Source organism: Schistocerca serialis, chromosome 12 (genome assembly GCF_023864345.2).
Source record: "Schistocerca serialis cubense isolate TAMUIC-IGC-003099 chromosome 12, iqSchSeri2.2, whole genome shotgun sequence".
Taxonomy (NCBI): Eukaryota; Metazoa; Arthropoda; class Insecta; order Orthoptera; family Acrididae; genus Schistocerca; species Schistocerca serialis.
The window spans coordinates 147,746,995-147,772,446 of NC_064649.1; the positions used below are offsets into that span (position 1 = coordinate 147,746,995).

The 25,452-nt window shown below is 44.3% G+C and overlaps 1 protein-coding gene and 1 pseudogene across 1 annotated transcript in view; one reads left to right on the top strand and one right to left on the bottom strand.

Annotated features, from left to right (window-relative positions):
* Positions 1-25,452, bottom strand: part of LOC126428011 (acetylcholinesterase-like) — a 780,456-nt gene that overhangs the window by 35,753 nt on the left and 719,251 nt on the right. The gene's annotated exons all lie outside the window — the stretch shown is intronic.
* Positions 18,487-18,604, top strand: LOC126428587 (5S ribosomal RNA; annotated as a pseudogene).

The window sequence follows — 25,452 nt, forward strand, 5'->3', positions numbered from 1 at the left end:
TACAACGTCCTCCTCTCCACTGGATTTTACCCCAACCTGTGGAAGACTTCCCGTATCCTGCTGTTCCCTAAACCCAACAAACCCCCCCTCTGATACCTCATCCCATCTGCTTCAGCTCCATGTTCATGTCTTTGAGACCATCCTCTCTCGCCGTATTCACCGCCACTTTAACCAGCACCACCTCCTTCCCCATACCCAGTGTGGCTTCCGGCCTTCCTTCTCAGCTGACAACCAGCTCCTTAACCTTACCAATCTCCTTTCTCTCCAACTTAACTCCCGTCGCTCTGCTATCTTTGCTTCCGTTGACCTTCAGAACGCCTACGACTGTGTCTGGCATCCCGGGCTCCTCTTCAAACTCCAGATCCATGCTCTCCCTAGCAACTCTGTCTGTCTCATTGCTGCCTTCCTCTCCCATTGTCCCTCCTACGTGACTATCCACAATTCCAACTCCTGTACTTTCTATCCCTCTGCCAGAGTGCCTCAAGGCTCTGTCCCTTCCCCTATCCTATATGTCCTGCACACTGCTGATATGCCCAAACCTCCCCTGCCTGTTCATCTCCTCCAATTTGCTGGTGACACCACCTATCTAGCTCTTTATCCTACACTTCGACAGTCCCAATGTACCCTCCAAAACCATCTTGACCAATTCACTGCTTCGTGCAACCAGTGGTTCCTCCGTATCAACCCCTCCGAGACACAGGTGATCATCATAGGCCGCACCACCCGCTCTTTCCATCTTCATTATTTCTACCTCACCATTTATGGCCGTCCTATCCACCTCACTCCTACCCTCAAATACCTTGGCCTCACTCTCGACTACCATCTTACGTGGACTCCCAATCTCCTTACCATCCGACACATAGCTCACAACAGACTCCACCCCCTGAAACTCCTGTCCAGCTGGACATAGGGTCTGCATCCTTCCACCATCCTTCACACCTACAAATCCTTGATCCACCCCATCCTTTGTTATGCCAGCGTTGCTTGGATTTCTGCCCCTCCCAGATTCTATAAAGCCCTCTGAATCCTCGAACGCCATGCCCTCCACCTCACCTTCTGCATCCACCTTCCTTCCCTCATGTGCATCCTCTACGACCTCATCCCCTTCCCCCACCTTCTCCTTTTCCTTGAACATATCTGCACCCTATATATTGTCCACTCCTTGATCTCCCTCACCCCCTGGTGTCTCCTTTCCTCTCCACCCCCAGTCTGTTGCTGCTTCTTTATCGTTGTGTCCCACCCTCTCTCCATCTCCACACCCTCCACCTCCTTTCCCAACACAACCTCCAGCATCTGCCCCTCCCAGAAGATGAGCTTCACCCTGACATCTACCCTTCCTATCAACTCTAACCTGACCTTCCTCCTGCCTCCTCCTCAGGGCTCCCTCTCCTCCCCCTCCCTCCTCCTTAGCGACTTTCCCCTCCTACGCTCCCTCCCTCTCCTCTGCTCACCTTCAGTTTCTCTGCACTATCTCCTGACTTGTCTTCCCTCTTCATCTCCTGCCCCACCTGTCTCCTGCCTCTTGGTGCACACACTGACACCCCTACTCTTTTCATCCTGCCCCACTCCCCTGCTGCACCTTTTTCTCCCCTCCTTTTCCATCCTCTCAGGCCTCTCCCTCAGCAGTTCCCACCTGCCAGTTTTATTCTTCATTGTGTGTGCTCCAAGTGGATTTAAAGTGTGTTGTTCTGGAGAGTTTTTAATACTGTGGCCAACTTTTAACCTGTGCATGCGACTTCAGTCTCTTTTTTGTGCTCTACAAATACCCAACTGTGTTTTTTAACTTTATGCCGACTTTTTTAATTGTCCCCCCATGAACGTCTCCATGTCAGTGCATTTTTACCTCCATTATCTCCCCTTACTCTGTTTTATACCCACTTTTTATTGCCTTCATTTGTAACATTTTCTTCTTGTATTAGCTGTCATGTCACTCAGCTGAAGAGCGGTGGATTGTGCCACTGACAGCCCTACCCTGCCCATATGGGGCAGGGGAATCAAATCACAATAAAGAAAAAAAATGTTTATCTAGCAAACTGAGTAAGTAGGATTCCTAGACTCGACATAGTTGACGATGAGCATAGAGACATAATATTTGATGACGAGCATGGAGACATAATAGAACTACTAATAATGTTACAAAATTTCCTTAATCTTTAAACATATTTTCCTCGAGAAAAGATTTTTCACATCTGCATGCAGCATAAAATAAAAACAAATCAATTTATTAACTTCTACCTTTGGTCCCCTAAAAGTGAACACTTTTCTTGGGAGCTTATACCTACAATGTATGAAATTTGTTAATATTAACTATATTTTATAAAGTCATAAACTGTGAAAAATACCCCAAAATCGAACTCAAAAATTGAGTTAGCACCATATCGTTGAATTTAAGGTTATTTCAATCTGGTAAGGTATAAGCTTCCATAAATTTAATGCAGTATCTACTGATGTTATCCATTTCTCGTTTCAGATAACTCCTGAGAAGCTACACTGCACACAATTACTGTACTTCAAACTCACAGGCCCTTCATCAAACCATAATTATGGGTCTCATTTTTTTGTATTGATAATAGACAATAAAGTTCAAAGTTTGACCCATCATAATCCCCAAACAGATCCTTTGTATGTCTTTTCATTGACTCAAAAATAATTTCCAAACTTCGCCTATTTTTTGCTCATCTGAATGAGAACCCGGGCTTAAGGTGCGTCAAGGACTCGTCACCAAATGTTGGATCTTCAGTTTTGAAGTTTCCCTGTGTTTTTGGGTGAATTTAAGGTTTCCATCAAATAGGGAAATCACATGCAAATTATACTGTATCTGATTCTGGGAACGTTAGCTGCTTACAGATTAATGGAGGAAAACAAATACCTGTTCTTTTCCCACATAACACAGAAAGGTGGACATCTATTTGTTTTTATGCTACGCCTGTTACAAATTTTGTTTTCCTTTTTGTAGTCTCTTTATATCTAACATAGAGAGGGATTCTCATTAACGTTAAAACCCCCGAAGCGATGTAGATGATGCTGAGACAAATAATTTAAGACACCTGGGGTCTTAAATGTCTGGAAATACCCCAAAAATGGATGACGGAAGTTGAACATGCGACGTCACCAGATGACGTACCTCGCTGCACGTGCAGCGGTGGAACCCCTGATCATCTCAACGCAAGTGAGGTATTCACATGAGTGCGGGTCCGGGCCTATGCTTTGCTGATCACGGTTCGAGCCCTGCATATGGCAGGCAGTATTCATTCGCATTGCTTCAGGCAATAACGCTTTTACATTGCGAAAGGTCCACTATTTTATTTATCAGTTTCGCGGTGTGTTCAAATGTGTGTGAAATCCTATGGGACTTAACTGCTAATGTCATCAGTCCCTAAGCTTACACACTACTTAACCTAAATTATCCTAAGGACAAACACACACATCCATGCCCGAGGGAGGACTCGAACCTCCGCTGGGACCAGCCGCACAATCCATGACTGCAGCGCCCTAGACCGCTCGGCTAATCACTCGCGGCAGTTTCGCGGTCTCCGCTGGTTTATTGTAAAGTACAGTACGACACAAACCGAGTAAATGAGTTGAAACTTGCAAATTTCTTTGTTAGCAGTGACATATGGTTTCCTCGCTAAATAAAAGCGTAATAAAGAATTTCCGGTCATTTACAATCAAATTTTCTACACACGCGACGCATTATTTGAATAAAAATACCGTCGGGGTAACACACTACAAAACCTTTCTAGGTGTGGCGGCAGGGGTTGGAAGACATAACATGTAGAAATACAATGGTCGTTATTAGTGGACAAGTTTTTGGGATCGCTAGGCTTATTAATGATAATCGTGATGATGCAGGCGGGACGGGGAGGGGGGGGGGGCGTACAAACTCAGTGAAATATCAATTATCAGCATATCTCTGTGACGCATGAAGGAATACCTACCAAAATTGTCACACACATCGCTGTCTGTCTGGAAAAATTGACGGTGACAGTACGACGCCCCTGCGCCACTATGGGTGTCGTTTTGTGGTGAAAGGAGATCACAGAAAAGTAGAACGGAAGAGCATCTGGAGCAACTTCAACTAAATTTGGTATGTACATAATTCATCGTTTGTATAAAACAGTGTGATTATAAGACACCCTCTACTGACGCTGGGGGTTGGGGTGACGGTTAGAAGTGGCGACATGTAAAAACGTGCAGGAACAAGCTGTTGGTGTTTCTTTAGTGCAATTAGCTGACTTGGAGAGACTTCAATGAAAGTCTGGATCGCAATCTGCCTCTTATTTGCGTTGTTCAGTGCATCAGCCACATCTTGAGAATCAACATTGCAACGAGGCTACATTTTAGCCTGTCTCGGGGCCAAATATCACTCCGCTCCGTTAAATGCCACAGAAACAATTAATGTGTTCTGTAGCACCGCACGGAGCAAAACAGCGGAGAATAAAACAGTTGCCAGCGGTAGTCCTTTTTCTCGAAACGAGGATCACTCACCGGCAGATTTAAAAGTTTCTTTAGAATAAAGACGAAACTTCAGAACGAAATTCGCTAGAGATACGGTTTGTTGTTGTTGTGGTCTTCAGTCCTGAGACTGGTTTTATGCAGCTCTCCATGCTACTCTATCCTGTGCAAGCTTCTTCATCTCTCAGTACCTACTGCAACCTACGTCATTCTAAATCTGCTTACTGTATTCATCTCTTGGTCCCCCTCTACGATTTTTACCCTACACCCTGCCCTCCAATACCAAATTGGTGATCCCCTGATGCCCCAAAACATGTCCTACCAACCGATCTCTTCTTCTAATCAAGTTGTGGCACAAGCTCCTCTTCTCCCCACTTCTATTCAATACCTCCTCATTAGTTGTGTGATCTACCCATCTAATCTTCAGCATTCTTCTGTAGCACCACATTTGGAAAGCTTCTATTCTCTTCTTGTCCAAACTATTTATCGTCCATGTTTCACTTCCATACATGGCTACACTCCATACAAATACTTTCAGAAACGACTTCCTGACACTTAAATCTACACTCATTGTTAACAAATTTCTCTTCTTCAGGAACGCTTTCCTTGCTATTGCCAGTTTACATTTTATATCCTCTCTACTTCGACCATCATCAGTTATTTTGCACCCCAAATAGTGAAACTCCTTTACTACTTTAAGTGTCTCATTTCCTAATCTAATTCCCTCAGCATCACCAGACTTAATTCGACTACATTCCATTATCCCCGTTTTGCTTTTGTTGATGTTCATCTTATATCCTCCTTTCAAGACACTGTCCATTCCGTTCAACTGCTCTTCCAAGTCCTTTCCTCTCTCTGACAGAATTACAATGTCATCGGCGAATCTCAAAGTTTTTATTTCTTCTCCATGGATTTTAATTCCTACTCCGAATTTTTCTTTCGTTTCCTTTACTGCTTGCGCAATATACAGATTGAATAGCATCGGGAGAGGCTACAACCCTGTCTCACTCCCTTCCCAACCACTGCTTCCCTTTCATGGCCCTCGACTCTTATAACTCCCATCTGGTTTCTGTACAAATTGTAAATGGCCTTTCCCTCCCTGTGTTTTACCCCTGCCATCTTTAGAATTTGAAAGAGGGTATTCGAGTCAACATTGTCGAAAGTCTACAAATGCTAGAAACGTAGGTTTGTCTTTCCTTAATCTATTTTCTAAGATAAGTCGATGGGTCAGTATTGCCTCACGTGTTCCACATTTCTACGGAATCCAAACTGATCTTCCCCGAGGTCGGCATCTACTAGTTTTTCCATTCGTCTGTGAAGAATTCGCGTTAGTATTTTGCAGCTGTGACTTATTAAACTGATAGTTCGGTAATTTCCACATCTGTCAACACCTGCTTTCTTTGGGAATGGAATGATTATACTCTTCTTGAAGTCTGAGGGTATTTCGCCTGTCTCATACATCTTGCTCACCATATGGTAGAGTTTTGTCAGGACTGGCTCTCCCAAGGCTGTCAGTAGTTCTAATGGAATGTTGTCCACTCCCGGGGCCTTGTTTCGACTCAGGTATTTCAGTGCTCTGTCAACCTCTTCACGCAGTATCATATCTCCCATTTCATCTTCATCTACATCCTGTTCCATTTCCATAATATTGTCCTCAAGTACATCGCCCTTGTATAGACCCTCTGTATACTCCTTGCACCTTTCTGCTTTCCCTTCTTTGCTTAGAACTGGGTTTCCATCTGAGATACGGTAATATATGTTCATTTTAAGTCCCGTATATACAGGGTGTTAGGGATAGATATTGTGATAATTAGTATCTTACTGTGTACTCACTTCAGCATGTTAGTTGTTTTTATTTTGTCCACTGTGGTTGGAGAACACCGCAGCTGTTTTCGTAAATTACATCGCAGGGAATAATTGTGACAGGTTGCAGTACTTCCTACAGTGTAACTAGTTGCTCTTCCTCTGCGTCTAACAGGCGTCCCCTAAACACGCCACATAATTGACTACCAGATGTTTTCTGCACGGACGCTTTAGGTAGACTACGCCATTCAGTATAGACTAACCGTTTTTCGTCCACGTCTCCACACTTCAACACCTGTCCTACTGCCCAGGGGAAAGTAAGCATTAATGGCCTGCTCTTGCCACATATACTTGAAGGTGCAGTAAAATCTCGATAACCGAAACCCGGGTTATAGGAAACGCCTCTGAAAATCTCAGACCTATACCGTGAGTTTCTGTTAGAGGGGAGAGGTTAACGGCTGGGCCTGAGTTGCTTCCCCACCCAGCGACTTGCCAGTCTTAACAAAGCTTCACTGCCAACAACTGCGCATTCCGATGGTTGAAGCATTCAAATGGTTGAAAGAGGAATATTATTGAAAACTAGTGCGGCTAATGATGGTGTTGGTGTTTGTACCGTTCTAGAATGGGTGAACTCGGTATCTAAATTTCTAGAGAAAGCTATCAAAAAACCTCATAGAAGAACACTGGAGACATTTGACTTTGAAAAAGCAGGCGAATCCCCTTATCTTTTTTTTTCGCCCAATAACAAGAAAAAGACACGTCTTTGGCTCACCCTATACTGCAACAAAAGCTAAATGTTGGCTAATTTGTTAAGACAGGAAGAAAAGGCTTTTTTTTCAAGCTCCGGGCTGTTAGACAGACTTAAAACCAGATATGACATTCGGCAATTGAATGCATGTGGATCAAATATGATGTTCTCAAAACAGAGTTACAATATAACACCGAAGGCTGCACTTTTTTTTCAGTTTGATGCGGATCGCCACGAATTCCTCTCCTGTGCCAACCTCTTCACCTCAGAGTAGCACTTGCAGCCTACGTTCTCAGTTATTTGCCGGATGTATTCCAACCTCTGTCTTCCTCTACAGTTTTTGCCCTCTACAGCTCCCTCTAATACCATGGAACTCATTCCCTCATATTTTAAAAGATGTCCTATCATCCTGACCGTTCTTCTTGTCACTGTTTCTCACATATTCCTTTGCTCTCCGACTCTGCGCAGAACGTCATCAGACTTACCTTATCAGTCCACCTAATTTTCAACGTTCTTCTGTAGCAACACATCTCAAATCCTGCTATTCTCTTCTGTTCTCTCTGTTTTCCCACAGTCCATGTTTCACTACCATACAATGCTGTGTTGCAGAGGTACATTCTAAGAAATTTCTTCCTCAAATTGAGGCATATGTTTGATATAATTACAATTAAATCAATACAATGAAATGAATACCCTTAGCTGCATACAGCCGTTGATATACGTCAACGGGGACAGTTGAAAATGTGTGCCTCGACCGGGACTCGAGCCCGGGATCTCCTGCTTTCATGGTAGACGTCCAATCCATCTGGTCCACCGAGGACACATAAGATACTGCGACTGCAGGGAATTATCTCTGGCACGCCTCCCGTGGGACCCACATTCCCAACTTATTGTTCCACACTACATTCGTAGTGCCCCTGCCCATTACACTCATTACTCGCGGCTTTACCGATTCCCTTAAGAGTTCGGGCAATGTGTCTGCATCCGCACAGAAGATGGCCGATGAGGCGTAACTATATATATATGAAGATGGTATCTGTTTTTTCAAACATGTTTGATACTAGTAGACTCCTCTTCGCCACGAATCCCCTTTCTGGCAGTGCCAGTCTGCTTTCAATGTCCTCCTTGCTGCGTCCACCATTGGTTATTTTGCTGACTAGGTAATGGAATTCCTTTACTTCATCTACTTCCTGATCATCAACCCTCATGTTAACTTTCTTGCTCGTTTCATTTTGGCTACTTCTCATTACTTTCGTCTTTCTTCGACTTACTCTCAATCCCATATTCTATACTCATTAGACTGTACATTCCATTCAGCAGATCGTCTAATTCTTTTTCACATTCAGTGAGGATAGCAACGTCATCACCGAATCTTATCATTGATATCTTTCCGCTCTGAATTTTAATTCCACTCCTGAATCTTTCTTTTATTTCCGTCATTGCTTATTCGATGTACAGATTGAACAGTAGGGGGTGAAACACTACATCCCTCTCTTACACTCTTCTTAATCTCAGTACTTCGTTCTTGGTCGTCCATTCTCATTCATCCCCCTTAGTTCTTGTACATATTGTACGTTACCCGTTTCTCTCTACTGCTTACCCCTATTATTCTCAGAATTTCGAACATCTTACACCATTTTACATTGTCGAACGCTTTTTCCAGCTCGACATATCCTATGAACGTATCTTGATTTTTCTTTAGTCGTGCTTCCATTATCAACCGCAACGTCAGTATTGGCTCTCTCGGGCCTTTGCCTTTCCTAAAGCCAAACTAATCGTCATCTAGCACATTCTCAATTTTCTTTTCCATTCTTCTGCATATTATACTTGTCAGCAACTTGGATGCATAGCTCCTAAGCTGATTGTGCGATAATTCTCGTACTTTTAACTCTTGCAATCTTCGAAACTGTGTGGATGATATTTCTCCGAAAGTCAGATGGTACGTCGCCAGACTCATATACATTCTATACACCAACGTGAATAGTCGTTCTGTTGCCACTTCGTCGAATGATTTTAGAAATTCTGATGGATTGTTGTCTCTCTCTTCTGCCTTATTTGGTCTTAAGTCCTCTAAAGCTCTCTTAAATTCCAATACTGGATCCCCTATGTCTTCTTCTATGTCGACTTCCGTTTCTTCTTCTACCAAATCAGACAAATCTTACCTTCATAGAGGCCTTCAGTGAGCTCGTTCTGTATGTCCGCTCTCCCCTTTACATTTAACAGTGGAAGTTCATTTAGCTTCCTGAAAAGGAAGCCAATCCCCAGGACAGAAAATGAGAAAAAGAACGGATGACTTTTCTTGTGGGATTAAACGCATCTGGCTCACAGACTGCCCCTGGTGTGCGTCGGGAAGTCGAGAAAACCTCGAGCCTTGAAGGATGCCGAAAATGCGCTACCAGTATTTTTATACAGCCCAGAAAAGTTGTCGGATGTCTTAGGAAGTCTTTGCCGAATGGATTAGTGATCAGTTTGTACCGAAAGTTTAAAATTTTTTCCCCATAACAGGTCTGCTTGAAAATATCATCTTATTAACTGACAACGCGCCTACGTATCACTGAGAGTTAAAAAGTGGCGATATTGTTGTGCGTTTCCTTTCCCAAAATGTTATCGTTCTAATTCAGCCACTGGATCAGGGCGTAATAGCGGCACATAACGACATTACTGCGGACTATTTGTGAGAACCATATTGCAAGATAGCGATATGCAAAACAAAAACATGAATGATACGCTGAAGGCAGGAGACGTGAAACACGTAATTTATTTGAAGCTGGTATCTGTACAGATATCATTTCATGGCAGACGCTCTATCTGACTGAGCCACCGAGGACACAGGCTATAGTGCGACTGCAGGGACTTATCTCTGGCACGTTCCCCGTGAGACCCACACTTTCCAACATACTGTCCACACACCACATTTGTAGTGCCCCTACTCACTAATTACTCGCGGCAGTCAATCTACCAATTCCCGTAAGAGTTTGAGCAACGGCCGGCCAGACTGGCTGATCGGTTCTAGGCGCTACAGTCTGGAGCCGCGCGACCGCTACGGTCGCAGGTTCGAATCCTGCCTCGGGCATGGATGTGTGTGATGTCCTTAGGTTAGTTAGGTTTAAGTAGTTCTAAGTTCTAGGGGACTGATGACCTCAGAAGTTAAGTCCTATAGTGCTCAGAGCCATTTTTTGAGCAATGTGAGTGCATCCGCACTGAAGATAATTGGCCGGTAAGCCTTATCTATATGAAGATGGTACCTGTCGTTTCGGACATGTCTGAAACAACAAATCCCATTGGAGATCCCCGATTTGAGTCCCGTTTACCGGCCAATGATCGTCTTCAGTGCACTCAAAATTGCCCGAACTGTTACGGAAATCGATAGATTGATTGCCGCGAGTAGTGATTATGATGGGCAGGGGCACTACAAATGTACTGCGTGGACAGTGAGTTGGAAAGTGTGGGTCTCACGGGGAGCTTGGCTCTGAGCACTATGGGACTCAATTACTGAGGTCATCAGTCCCCTAGAACTTAGAACTACTTAAACCTAACTAACCTAAGGACATCACACACATCCATGCCCGAGGCGGGATTCGAACCTGCGACCGTAGCGGTCGCGCGGGTCCAGACTGAAGCGCCTAGAACCGCTCGGCCACCACGGCCGGCTCACGGGGAGCGTTCCAGAGGTAAGTCCCCTCACTCACATTATTGCCTGTGTCATCCGTGGGTCAGTTATTCCCCCGGCTGGGTCCGAGATTTTCTCCGCTCAGGGACTGGGTGTTGTGTGGTCCTAATCATCATCATTTCATGCCCATCGACGCGCAAGTCGCCGAAGTGGCGTCAAGTAGAAAGACTTGCACCCGGCGAACGGTCTACCCGACGGGAGGCCCTAGTCACACGACGTTTGCATTTAGCCGGCACGGTAGGTCAGCGTGTTCGGTCAGAGGGTTAGCTACCCTCTGTAATAAAAAAAAACTGAGTGAATAATTCAACGAACAACCTGAACGAGTGTCATCGGACGTCCGCCACGAACAAATTGAACGAAAAATATAGAACAAAATGAGATTTAAAAAAAGAAAAGAAAAGTCGGATAGAGCGTTTGCCATTTAAGCAGGAGGCCCCGGGTTCGAGTTCTAGTCGGGGTACAAATTTTTGAATTGATCCGTTGGTATTTATCAACGGCTGTAAGCAGCGAAAGGTCTAGATTTCAATAGAACGTAATTTATTGGTGTGCGCAAGCTTGGATAGTGTGAAAGCAGATACTCCTGGAAGGTGCCGAACAAACTGTGGTTATGGGATTGCAGTAGACAAGTGAGAAAATTTTAAAACTTGTCAGATGTGGTCAAAGAAGTTCCCGGCGTGGATGAATGGACTCTCGTGGATGATTCGCAAGAAATCACCTTTCAAGAAACTGTAGAAGCAGCGATGCAGCCAAATGCTGACGCAATCGAAGAACCCGAAGTAGACAAAGTGACAGCTCACGGTGGTTTTTGAGCACTAGTACTAAACCTGTGTTAACAATTTATCTTTCAGAAACCGAGTGGGTACATTATAACTCCGAAATTATAGTACGTTTTTTATTCTTATTATAGACTACATTAACAGCTGTCTTGGATTAACAACTCATTTGCGTACGAACTATTAATTTCAGTACACTGTACACTCATCAGCCGGAACATGGAGACCACCGACCGACTATCGACGTAAGCCCGTCCAGCCGATAGCAGCGTCTCCTGGCGAGGAAGGACTGCTACTCACAAGGGAACCTCCCCATCGCACGCCCCCCTCAGATTTAGTTATAAGTTGTCACAGTGGATAGGCCTTGAAAAACTGAACACAGATCAATTGAGAAAACAGGAAGAAGTTGTGTGGAACCGTGAAAAAATAAGCAAAATATACAAACTGAGTAGTTCATTGCAAGATATCCAACATCAAGAGCAAGAAGAACGTAGGAGCGCCGTGGTCTCGTGGTAACGTGAGCAGCTGCGGTACGAAAGGTCCTTGGTTCAAATCTTCCAGCGAGTAAAAAGTTTAATTTTTTATTTTCAGTTTATGTGACAAACTCTTATGTTTTCATCACTTTTTTGGGAATGATTATAACATCCACAAACAAAACTAAATCGGGCAAGATAGAAGAATCTTCTTTCCCATTCGCCAAGTGTACAAGTTAGGTGGGTCGACAACATATTCCTGTCATGTGACGCCAATGCCGTCACCAGTGTCGTATAGAATATATCAGATGTGTTTTCCTGTGGAGGAATCGGTTGACCTATGACATTGCGATCAAATGTTTTCGGTTACCATTGGAGAGGCACGTCCTTTCGTCTACTAATCGCACGGTTTTGCGATGCGGTCGCAAAGCACAGACACTAAACTTATTACAGTGAACAGAGACGTCAATGAACGAACGGACGGATAACAACTATGCAAAAATAAAGAAAGTAAAATATTCACTCGAGGGAAGACTTGAACCAAGGACCTCTCGCTCTGCAGCTGCTCACGCTACGACGGGACCACGGCGCTCCTGATCTCCCAGTCTCCATAATGTTGTCTATGTGGCCCATGGACTACCCAGTTTGTATATTTTGCTTATTTTTTCACAGTTCCACACAACTTCTTCCTGTTTTCTCAATTGATCTGTGTTCAGTTTACAAGGCCTATCCACTGTGCCAACTTATAACTAAATCTGAGGGGGGTGCGATGGGGAGGTTCCCTTGTCAGAGACACAGGCACGGTGTATGTACACTACTGGCCATTAAAATTGCTACACCAAGAAGAAATGCAGATGATAAACGGGTATTCACTGGACAAGTATATTATACTAGAACTGACATGTGATTACATTTTCACGCAGTTTGGGTGTATAGATCCTGAGAAATCAGTACCCAGAACATTCACCTCTGGCCGTAATAACGGCCTTGATACGCCTGGGCATTGAGTCAAACAGAGCTTGGATGGCGTGTACAGGTACAGCTGCCCACGCAGCTTCAACACGATAGCACAGTTCATCAAGAGTAGTGACTCGCATATTGTGACGAGCTAGTTGCTCGGCCACCATTGACCAGACGTTCTCAATTAGATCTGGATAATGTGCTGGCCAGGGCAGCAGTCGAACATTTTCTGTATGCAGAGAGGCCCGTACAGGACCTGCAACATGCGGTCGTGCATTATCCTGCTGAAATGTAAGGTTTCGCAGGGATCGAATCAAGGGTAGAGCCACGGGTCGTAACACATCTGTAATGTAACGTCCACTGTTCAAAGTGCCGTCAATGCGAACAAGAGGTAACCGAGTCGTGTAACCAATGGCACCCCATACTATCACACCGGGTAATACATGAGTATAGCGATGACGAATATACGTTTCCAATGTGCGTTCACTGCGATGTCGCCAAACACGGATGCTACGATCATGATTATGTAAACAGAACCTGGATTCATCCGAAAAAATGACGTTTTGTCATTCGTGCACCCAGGTTCGTCGTCGAGTACCCCGTCGCAGGCGCTCCTGTGATGCAGCGTCAAGGGTAACCGCAGCCATGGTCTCCGAGCTGACAGTCCATGCTGCTTCAAACGTTGTCGAACTGCTCGTGCAGATGGCTGTTGCCTTGCAAACGTCCCCATCTGTTGACTCAGGGATCTAGACGTGGCTGCACGATCCGTTACAGCCATACGGATAAGATGCCTGTCATCTCGACTGCTAGTGGTACGAGGCTGTTGAGATCCAGCACGGCGATGCGTATTACCCTCATGAACCCACCGATTCCATATTCTGCTAACAGTCATTGGATCTCGACCAACGCGAGGAGCAATGTCGCGATACGATAAACCGCAATCGCGATAGGCTACAATCCGACCTTTATCAAAGTCGGAAACGTGATGGTACGCATTTCTCCTCCTTACAAGAGGCATCACAACAACGTTTCACCAGGCAACGCGGTTCAGCTGCTGTTTGTGTATGAGAAATCGGTTGGAAACTTTCCTCATGTCAGCACGTTGTAGGTGTCGCCACCGGCGCCAACCTCGTGTCAATGCTGTGAAAAGCTAATCATTTGCATATCGCAGCATCTTCTTCGTGTTGGTTAAATTTCGCGTCAGTGGCACGTCATCTTCGTTGTGTAGTAATTGTAATGGCCAGTAGTGTAGTACCAGTGAGCGGGCTGTCCGTATGTGGAATGGGCCAGACGCCCGATCTATCTGAGTTTGACTGGTGCCAGATCGTGATGGCCCGGAGGCTCGGCACGAGCATTTCGGAAGCTGCACGACCCGTCGGGTGTTCGGCGAGTCCTGTGGTGAGTGTCCTCAACACGTGGCGAATCCAAGGTGAAACCACGTCCAGATGTCGTGCGGTTAGGCGCCCACCTCTCATTACAGATGTCGGACGTCGTAGGCTGGGTAGATTGGTGAAAGAGTACAGGCGGCGAACAGTGGCGAAACTAGCATCAGAGTTGGATGCTGGGCAGAGAAGAAGTGTGTCTGAACACACAGTGCGCCGAACGCTCCTAAAGATGGGTCTCAGCAGCTGGCGGCTTGCGCATGTGCCAACGTTAACACCACGACATCAGCAGCTATGACTGAAATCGGCACTTGACCTTCGGCACTGGACATTGGAGCAGTGGCAGGGCGTTTTACAGTCTGACGAATTCCGATACCTTCCTCATCAGGCCGATGGGAGGCTGCGAATCTGTCGTCCTCTAAGGAACAGATTCTCGACACCTGTACTGCAGGACGGAGTCACTCTGGCGGCGGCTCCATTATGGTCTGGCGAACATTCACTTCGGCGTCTGTGGGTCCATTGGAACTTGTGCAAGACACAATGACAGCCAGAGAGTATCGTACACTGGTTGAAGACCACGTACACCCGTTCGTGACGATCACGTCTTACGACGGCAATGGCATTTTTCCACAATATAATGCGCCGTGTCACAAGGCCAGGAGCGTTATGCAGTGATTCGAGGAATACAGCGGCGAGTTGTATTTTATGTGCTGGCCCCCCAACCCGCCAGATCTGAACCCGATCGATCACATCTGTGATGTAATGACATGGCATCAGAGCTCATCAGCCCTCTCCCTGGAATTAACACGCATTAAGTGATTTGTGTGTGCAGATCTGGTGGCAACTCGTCCAGCGACCTACCAAAGCCTCATTGCTTCTGTGCCATGATGTGTCGCCAATGTTATCCGTGGCAAAGGTGAGCATACTGGCTGTTAGGTAGATGGCCATAATGTTAGTAGAGGAACAGAGTATGTTGCGGTGCATTTTGTTAGTGCGGGTTGCCTAGATCAGGGGTAGGTATGCACTCAGGGACAAACCTATTGTTCTGTTAATTGCTTTTCCATGTCAACCTATTGTTCCGTTAAGTGTTTTTCCGTGTCAACCTATTGTTCTCCTTTGATTGACAGGTACTTAAGCTATTGTTCTGCTAAATACCTGTCAATCAAAGGAGAACAATAGGTTGACACGGAAAAGCACTTAACAGAACAACAGGTTGACATGGAAAAGCAATTAACAGAACAATAGGTTTGACCCTGAGTGCATACCTCCCCCTGATATAGGCAACCCACAATAACAAAATGCACCATAACATACTCTGTGCCTCTACTAATGTTCTGGCTGATAAGTGTGTATCAATGTACTACAATCCTGTAAACTATAATCCAAAAACCTGCAAACACTTCTCTTTGGGCCTTTGGTGTGTTCGACACTTTACTTCATTCGTAAAGAGGCAAAATACACAATTGGCCGGATTGCACTATAGCCCCCAGTCAGCTACTGTCCACTCTCTATGTTCTGTGGTCTGGTCAAAACAGGTCGCTCTATAATTCCTTATATAACCCTCCAGATGGGAAAGAACTCATAAATGGTATACATCATATAGCATTTAAACAAATTTACTGAATGTGTGGAATTCATCAGTGCTCAATAGTTCTGGTTTCAGACTGTCTTGCTTTTCCTATTTTTTCATATGAAATATTATTTTTAACGTATTACCACGTTCTGTTTTGATGTTGTATAGTCTTTAAAAAATTCAACTTTTGTGAAAAATTTGTTTTCCTCGGTTGAGTCCAAGACTCTTTTATACATCACGTTATTAACAAATTTGCTGTAGAGCCCAAACAACAGTATTCTTCTGTTCTGGGAAACATCTCAATTGTTGCAATCAATTACATCACAGTAACGCATCTCCCCTTATTATCCCACGTACAGTGGTGTAACAACTGCATGTGGAATGATGTATTAACATGTCCACTAGCCCATATTTAAGACACAAGTTGGTAGTGCTTAATCCTGTTGCATGGGAGTTATTACTTGCTGGTATGAAGTAAGTGATCACCCTGTACCAAGTAGACCTTATTTCAGTTGTTAAAACGTACTGTCATATTTCTATATATGTTCTTCCATTTTCTGTCGTTGTTGGATTCTTCGCCTTCGCTTTATTCGTTCTTCGCAACTGTTCGTTTCAAGGATAGACGTGTTTCAAGGATAGACGCGTTCCAAGGATAGATGTGTTGATTACAGTTTCTTTATTTTTGTGCAATCTTTCAATGTAGCTCATTTCGACAAAATGATTTCGGATGTATTTTAATTCGAAATTTGTAGCCGCAATGTTAGGATCTGGAGTCCTCGACTTGCATGTTATAAACGGTGAGGCCGTAATATTCGCAGCACACATCTGGAGCATTTTCAGAGTCCTGTTCAGGAATCAAAGCATGACCTTCCGCTGAAAGGATATAACGCCCAAACCCCCTTCACGACCTTGGGAGGCCGTTATATCCATTGAGATAACAAATTCGTACCCCATTCACACGAGTTGGCAAACATCTCTGGTAATAATTTTACCTTTGACCTGGATAGAATGCCTTAGACTGTAGAAAATACTTGATCTGTTGTACACTTTCTATTTCATTCAGAATGCTGTTTATCTCTTTTATTATCGCTCTAATTTTTCCAGGTATTTGCTACCAATTCAGCTGTTGGTGATTTAGTTTAAGTAATTAAATGTTTTTTGTTTAAGAAGACTCTGAATTCTTGTAATCTTCAAAGGTGGCTTTTAATTTTCTTTTAAGGTGAAGTTCCAGACAGTCTGCAATAAGTTTAATACTCTTTACGATAGCTGTTTCGGCTTTATTGCCATTCTCAAATGACATGTAGATTGATCACATACTTAGCGTCATAGTAAGCGAACTGCCAAATAAAAAACCGTGCTTTATAGTAAAGGAACTATCAAATAAGTGTCAAAACATATACCATACGTTGATAATTACTACATGTCACGTAATCACTACGAATTAGACAGTTTACTATAGATGCAATGGAAACTACACGTTACTTAAAAAAGGCAATAAAGCTGGAAAAGTTGTCAGGACGAGTATTAGACTTATTGCAGATGGGCTCGACGTTGCCTTTTCAAAATGTTAAAAACGTTACTTTGTGAAGTGCACTGCGGTATGGGCCCAGTCAAACGAATTTTTATTTCTCTGTTTATTTATTTTATTCAAAGATGTCCATTACCATCGGCAATCTTCCGTGTACTTTGATTTTACGTAGCAATCTTATCAGTCTGAGGTACTCGAAGCGCCTTGGCTTCGGCCTATTTCTAGCGAGGGCGTGGCCGCCGCACACGGCTTCTACGCTTTGAAGGAAGGAAAAAAAGCCTACTGCTTCAGCCTGTTCCGTTTTTGCAGCTCTGAGGTAGAGCTATGTTTTGCTCATAAGTGAGGTGGGGTGGTAAAGAGAGCGCCTACATTAACATATCGATTGTAGGCGATGACAAAAGCTCCTAGGACCATCTGACGGTGAAAACCCTTAATTCCAGTCATCAGTAACTCCACTGTCAAAGAAATTTGACAGTGCATGAATTTCTCTGATGTGTCAGTAACTAGGCTTCTACAATATAGTTACGCGTATAGCAATTTTATCTGCATTACTTTATATGTTTTTTTAAGAAACCGTTTTCGCTTCTCCTGTAAAATTTAGCAAAATGGAGTTACGAAGTTTTCATTGACTACCACCGATATACTGCAAGACAGACAGCCATGTGTGAAGACAGTAATAGTTTTGTACTGACGATGTGATTATAAAAAATATATGAAGCTCCACTTTACGAACCTATTCTGCAACACAAAGCTATATGGGAACAGTGTAGCTAAGGCAATATTAGCACATAACTAGAAGAGTGGTGCTCGCGGTTACGATGACCGACGGACAGATGTCATTTTGTTTTCGTGTTGCTTCTGATTCGTGATCGGGTGCAGCATATCCCATAGTTACAAGTCTCTCAGACTTACGGAGTACGTCTGTCCTGAGGACATCACGCAAATCATGTAACACCGACCTGTTTGTTCTTTGTAGCATCCTTGTTTTTTTTTTTTTTTTTAAGGATCAAATAATAGCCCTAAAATTAAAAGAAAATCTCATGTCTTCATTGCCATTTCGTTTCTTTCCTCAGTTCAATTCAAATGAAGAATGGTTTTTCCAGATGGTAGTATTGAGAAACGTCAACGGCCTTGCCGCAGTGGTAACACCGGTTCCCGTCAGATCACCGAAGTTAAGCGCTGTCGGGCTGGGCTGGCACTTGGGTGGGTGACCATCTGGCCTCCCGAGCGCCGTTGGCAAGCGGGGTGCACTCAGCCCTTGTGAGGCAAACTGAGGAGCTACTTGACTGAGAAGTAGCGGCTCCGGTCTCGGAAACTGAGATACGGCCGGGAGAGCCGTGTGCTGACCACATGCCCCGCCATATCCGCATCAAGTGTCGCCGGTCGGTACCGCTACGGTCTTGGTTCAAATGGCTCTGAGCACTATGAGACTTAACTTCTGAGGGCATCAGTCCCCTAGAACTTAGAACTACCTAAACCTAACTAACCTAAGGACATCACACACTTCCATGCCCGAAGCAGGATTCGAACCTGGGACCGTAGCGGTCAGGCGGTTCTGGACTGAAGAGCCTAGAACCGCTCGGCCACAAAGGCCAGAACATTACTAGGCCACTTCTACATATATGTACATACGCTATACGTCAGCGTACATGCGTGGTAGAGGGTACAATATACGACTACTTGTCTTTTCCTTTCCTGTTCCACCCGCCAATGAAGCAAGGACGAATCGTCTATCTGCACTAATGGCCATTAAAATTGGTACACCACAAAGATGACGTGCTACAGACGCGAAATTTAACCGACAGGAAGAAGATGCCGTAATATGCAAATGATTAGACTTTCAGAGCATTCACACAAGATTGGCGCCGGTGGCGACACCTACAACGTGCTGACATGAGGAAAGTTTCCAACCGATTTCTCGTACACAAACAGCAGTTGACCCGCGTTGCCTGGTAAAACGTTGTTGTGATCCCTCGTGTAAGGAGGAGAAATGCGTACCATCACGTTTTTGGCTTTGATAAAGGTCGGATTGTAGCCTATCGCGTTTGCGGTTTATCGTATCGCGACATTGCTGCTCGCGTTGGTCGAGATCCAATGACTGTCAGCAGAATATGGAATCGGTGGCTTCAGCAGGATAATACGGAACGCCGTGCTGGATCCCAACGGCCTCGTATCACTAGCAGTTGAGATGACAGGCATCTTATCCGCATGGCTGTAACGGATCGTGCAGCCATGTCTCGATCCCTGAGTCAACACATGGGGACGTTTGCAAGACAACAACCATCTGCACGAACAGTTCGACGACGTTTGCAGCAGCACAGACTATCACCTCGGAGACCGTGGCTGCGGTTACCCTCGACGCTTTATCAGAGAGAGGGGCGCCTTCGATGATGTACTCAACTACGAATCTGAGTGCACGAATGACAAAACGTCAATTTTTCGGATGAATCCAGGTTCTGTTTACAGCATCATGATGGTCGCATCCGTTTTTGGCGACATCGCGGTGAACGCACAGTGGAAGCCATACTGGCGTATCACCCGGCGCGATGGTATGGGGTGCCATTGGTTACACGTCTCGGTCACCTCTTGTTCGCATGGACGGCACTTTGAACAGTGGACGTTACATTTCAGATGTATTACGACCCGTTGCTCTACTCTCCATTCGATCCCTGCGAAACCCTACATTTCAGCAGGTCCTGTACGGGGCTTTCTGGATACAGAAAATGTTCGACTGCTGCCCTGGGCAGCACATTCTCCAGATCTCTCACCAACTGAAAACGTCTGGTCAATGGTGGGCGAGCAACTGGCTCGTCACAATACACCAGTCACTACTCTTGATGAACTGTGCTATCGTGTTGAAGCTGTATGGGTAGCTGTACCTGTACACGCCATCAAAGCTCTGTTTGACTCAATGCCCAGGCGTATCAAGGCCGTTATTACGGCCAGAGGTGGTTGTTCTGGGTACTGATTTCTCAGGATCTATGCACCCAAATTGCGTGAAAATGTTATCAGATATCACTTCTAGTATAATATATCTGTCGAATGAATATCCGTTTATCACCTGCATTTCTTCTTGATGTAGCAATTTTAAGGCGAGCAGTGTATATGCCTGCTTTGGAGTCCTAAATTTCTCTTCCTTTCGTCGTCCTTAAGCGAAATGTAGGTAGGTGGCAGTAGAAGCGTTCTGCAGTTAACTTCAAAGTCCTGTACTCTAAATTTACCCAACGTCGTCTTTCCGCCTAAGATTCCATTTCGAGTTCCCGAAGTATGTCAGTAATGATAGAATGAAGGCTTTCATGACCGGATGACATTGCTGCTAGCAAATCTTTGGAGTTTATGGTAGTGGTTCAGGAAAATCTTGTGTTCGTAACGTTTCGACGAGAACTGCACTAGACGTCTTCAGAGGCCTCGCTCCTCCGTTGAGTCTTGCCGACTGACAGGTCGGACGTTTGACAGTGGCATGTATAGTATAGAAAAAGGGGCGTGGCCCGAGTTGAACGCGATAAGCAGAAATGATCTTTGTCAAAGATAAATCTTAACTACCGATTGTCATCTTGTCAAAGATAAAAAACTGTTTAGTGATTCTGTCCTTTTCAAAGATAAAACTTAATTAACGCCCTCGTCTTGTCAAAAATAAATACCAGATTAGCGATACTGCAGAATGACGAAAGAATCACATGTCGCTCTCAAGCGTCTGACCCGTGAGTCGGCAAGACCCAACGGAGGAGCAACGCCTCTGAAGATGTCGAGCGCAGTTGTGGAAGAAACATTACGGGGAGAGGGGTTTCATGGACAACGATCTTATACCCCGAAAGGCTTACCAGAACCAACATTTCCGTAATACTTGCGTGCTGATCGAACCTACCAGTAACAAATCTAGCAGCCCGTCTCTCAATTGTTTCGATGTTTAATCCAACGTGATGGGGATCCCAAACGATCGAGCACTAATGTTCCATTTCCCAACAACTTTTCAGATGAGCTACACTTTTCGAATATTCTCCCATCAAAACGAAGTCGAGAGTTCGCTATCCATACCACCAAGCTGACGTGTTCGTTCCATTTCATATCGCTTTGCAGAGTTGCGCCCACATGTTCGATCGATCTGAGTGTATCAAGCAGCTCAGGTGAATTCGAACGTTACAAGACAGTTTTTTCTACTCCTCCACATTAACTTATATTTCTCTACATTTAGAGCTAGCTGCCATTTATCACATCAGCTAGAAATTCTATCTACTTCATCCTCCATCCTGCAGCAATTACCCAACGGTTACACCTTTCCGCACAGCACAGCATCATCCGCGAACAGCCATAAACTGCTGCTCACCCATTTCGTCAGATGACTTACGTAATAACTGCGGTCCTATCAGACTTCCCTGGGACACTCGCCACGATACGGGTGTCTGTGGCGAACAGCAGCCGTGCAGGAAAACAAAATGGGCTTTATCCCATGAAAAGTTTTCGCACCGCAGAACATAAACCGTATGGTCGGACCTTCGTCGACAGCCTCATTGTTGCATCTCAGAATGAACAGTAGATTATTTCAGGTACCAAAAAGAATGTCGGCTGCGTTGCGTATCCGTATCTGTGCCGGACCATTCCCGAGGTCAATCAGAACGCGTAATAAAAACGTTATTTACTTTGAATTTCCTTTGCACACAGGACATCTTCAGTCAGGGCAAATGCAAGTAGAATTTATTGTTCAGTGCTACTAGCAAAGTCACATGCGACTTAACAGAGACCATAGGAACTGCTCGTGTTGATTTTGGAAGTTGATGTCTTCACGTTAATGCTATTCAATCTGTATATTGAGGAAGCAGTAAAAGAAACAAAAGAAACATTCAGAGTAGGTATTAAAATCCATGGAGAAGAAATAAAACGTTTGAGGTCCGCCGATGACATTGTAATTCTGTCAGAGACAGCAAAGGACTTGGAAGAGCAGTTGAACGGAATGGACAGTGTCTTGAAAGGAGGGTATAAGGTGAACATCAACAAAAGCAAAACGAGGATAATGGAATGTAGTCGAATTAAGTCGGGTGATGGTGAGGGAATTAGATTAGGAAGTGAGACATGTGAAGTAGCAAAGGACTTTTGCTATTTGGGGAGCAAAATAACTGATGATGATCGAAACAGAGAGGATATAAAATGTACACTGGCATTGGCAAGGAAAGCGTTTCTGAAGAAGAGAAATTTGTTTACACCGAGTGTAGATTTAAGTGTCAGGAAGTCGTTTCTGAAGGTATTGGTATGGAGTGTAGCCATGTATGGAAATGAAACATGGACGATAAATAGTTTAGACAAGGAGAGAATATAAGCTTTCGACATGTGGTGCTACAGAAGAATGCTGAAGATTAGATGGCTAGATCACATTACTAATGAGCAGGTATTGAATAGAATTGGGGAGAAGAGGAGTTTGTGGCACAACTTGACAAGAAGAAGGGACCGGTTGGTAGGACATATTCCGAGCCATCAAGGGATCATCAGTTTAATACTGGAGGGCAGAGTGGAGGGTGAAAATTGTAGAGGGAGACCAAGAGATGAATACACTAAGCAGATTCAGAAGGATGTAGGCTGCAGTAGCTACTGAGAGATGAAGAAGCTTGCACAGGATGGAGTAGCATGGAGAGCTGCATCAAACCAGTCTCTGGAGTGAAGACCACAAAGTGACTTATTAAACTTATAGTTCGCTAATTTTCACATCTGTCAACACCTGCTTTCTTTGGGATTGGAATTATGTCATCACCTCCTTCCTTTGGGATTGGAATTATTATATTCTTCTCGAAGTCTGATGGTATTTCGCCTGTCTCATACATTTTGCTCACCAGATGGTAGCTTTTTGTCAGGACTGGGTCTCCCAAGGCTGTCATTAGTTCTAATGGAATGTTGTCTACTCCCGGGGCCTCGTTTCGACTCAGGTCTTTCAGTGCTCTATCAAACTCTTCACGCAGTATCGTATCTCCCATTTCATTTTCATCTATATCCTCTTCCATTTGCATAATATTGTCCTCCAGAACATCGCCCTTGTATAGACCCTCTATATACTCCTTTCACCTTTCTGCTTTCCCTTCTTTGCTTTGAACGGGGTTTCCATCTGAGCTCTTGATATTCATACAAGTGGTTCTCTTTTTTCCAAAGGTCTCTTTAATTTTCCTGTAGGCAGTATCTATCTTACCCCTAGTGAGATAAGCCTCTACATTCTTACACGTGTCCTCTAGCCATCCCTGCTTAGCCATTTTTCACTTCCTGTCGATCTCATTTTTGAGACGTTTGTATTCCTTTTTGGCTGCTTCATTTACTGCATTTTTATATTTTCTCCTTTCATCAATTAAATTCAATATTTCTACTAGCCCTTGTCTTTTTACCTACTTGATCCTCTGCTGCCTTCACGACTTAATCCCTCAGAGCTACCCATTCTTCTTCTACTGTATTTCCTTCCCCCATTCATGTCAACTGTTCCCTTATGCTCTCCCTGAAACTCTGTACAACCTCTGATTTAGTCAGTTTATCCAGGTCCCATCTCCTCAAATTCCCACCTTTTTGCAGTTTCTTCAGTTTTAATCTACAGTTCAGAACCAGTAGATTGTGGGCAGAGTTCACATCTGCCCCTGGAAATGTCTTACAATTTAAAACCTGGTTCCTAAATCTCTGTCTTACCATTATATAATCTATCTGATACCTCTTAGTATCTCCAGGATTCTTCCACAACTTTCTATTATGATCTTGAACCAACTGCTAACTATAATTAAGTTATGCTCTGTGCGGCTTTCTCTTTCATTTCTTTCTCCCAATCCATATTCACCTACTATGTTTCCTTCTCTCACTTTTCCTACTCTTGAATTCCAGTCATCCGTGACTATTAAATTTTCGTCTCCCTTCACTACTTGAATAATTTCTTTTACCTCATCATACATTTCATCAATTTCTTCATCATCTGCTGAGCTAGTTGACATATAAACTTGTACTAGTGTGGTAGGCATGGGCTTCGTGTCTAGCTTGGCCACAATAATGCATTCACTATGCTGTTTGTAGTAGCTTACCCGAATTCCTATTTTTTTTATTCATTATTAAACCAACTCTTGCATTACCCCTATTTGATTTTGTATTTATAACCCTGTATTCACCTGACCAAAAGTCTTGTTCCTCCTGCCACCGAACTTCACTAATTCCCACTATATACAACTTTAACCTATCCATTTCCCTTTTTAAATTTTCTAACCTACCTGCTCGATTAAGGGATCTGACATTCCACGATCCAATCCGTAGAACGCCAGTTTTCTTTCTCTTGATAACGACGCCCTCTTGAGTAGTCCCCGCCCGGAGATCCGAATGGGGGACTATTTTACCTCCGGAATATTTTACCCAATAGGACGCCATCATCATTTAATCACACAGTAAAGCTGCATGCCCTCGGGAAAAATTACGGCTGTAGTTTCCCCTTGCTTTCAGGCGTTCGCAGTACCAGCACAGCAAGACCGTTTTGGTTAATGTTACAAGACCAGATCAGTCAGTCATCCAGATTGTCGCCCCTGCAACTACTGAAAAGGCTGCTGCCCCTCTTCAGGAACCACACGTTTGTCTGGCCTCTCAACAGATACCCCTCCGTTGTGGTTGCACCTACGGTACAGCTATGTAGGTTGGGCTCAACAAAATATTTTCCATACGGAAGAGAAAGTTGGTGACTGAAATTTTGTAAATAAATCTCGCCGCGACGAAAAACGTCTTTGCTTTAATGACTTCCATCCCAACTCGCGTAGCATATCTGCTACACTCTCTCCCCTATTACGTGATAATACAAAACGAGTTGCCCTTTTTTGCACCATTTCGATGTCCTCCGTCAATCCCACCTGGTAAGGATCCCACACCGCGGAGCAATATTCTAACAGAGGACGAACGAGTGTAGTGTAAGCTGTCTCTTTAGTGGACTTGTTGCATCTTCTAAGTGTCCTGCCAATGAAACGCAACCGTTGGCTCGCCTTCCCGACAATATTATCCATGTGGTCTTTCCAACTGAAGTTGTTCGTAATTTTTACTCCCAAGTACTTAGTTGAATTGACAGCCTTGAGAATTGTACTATTTATGGAGTAATCGAA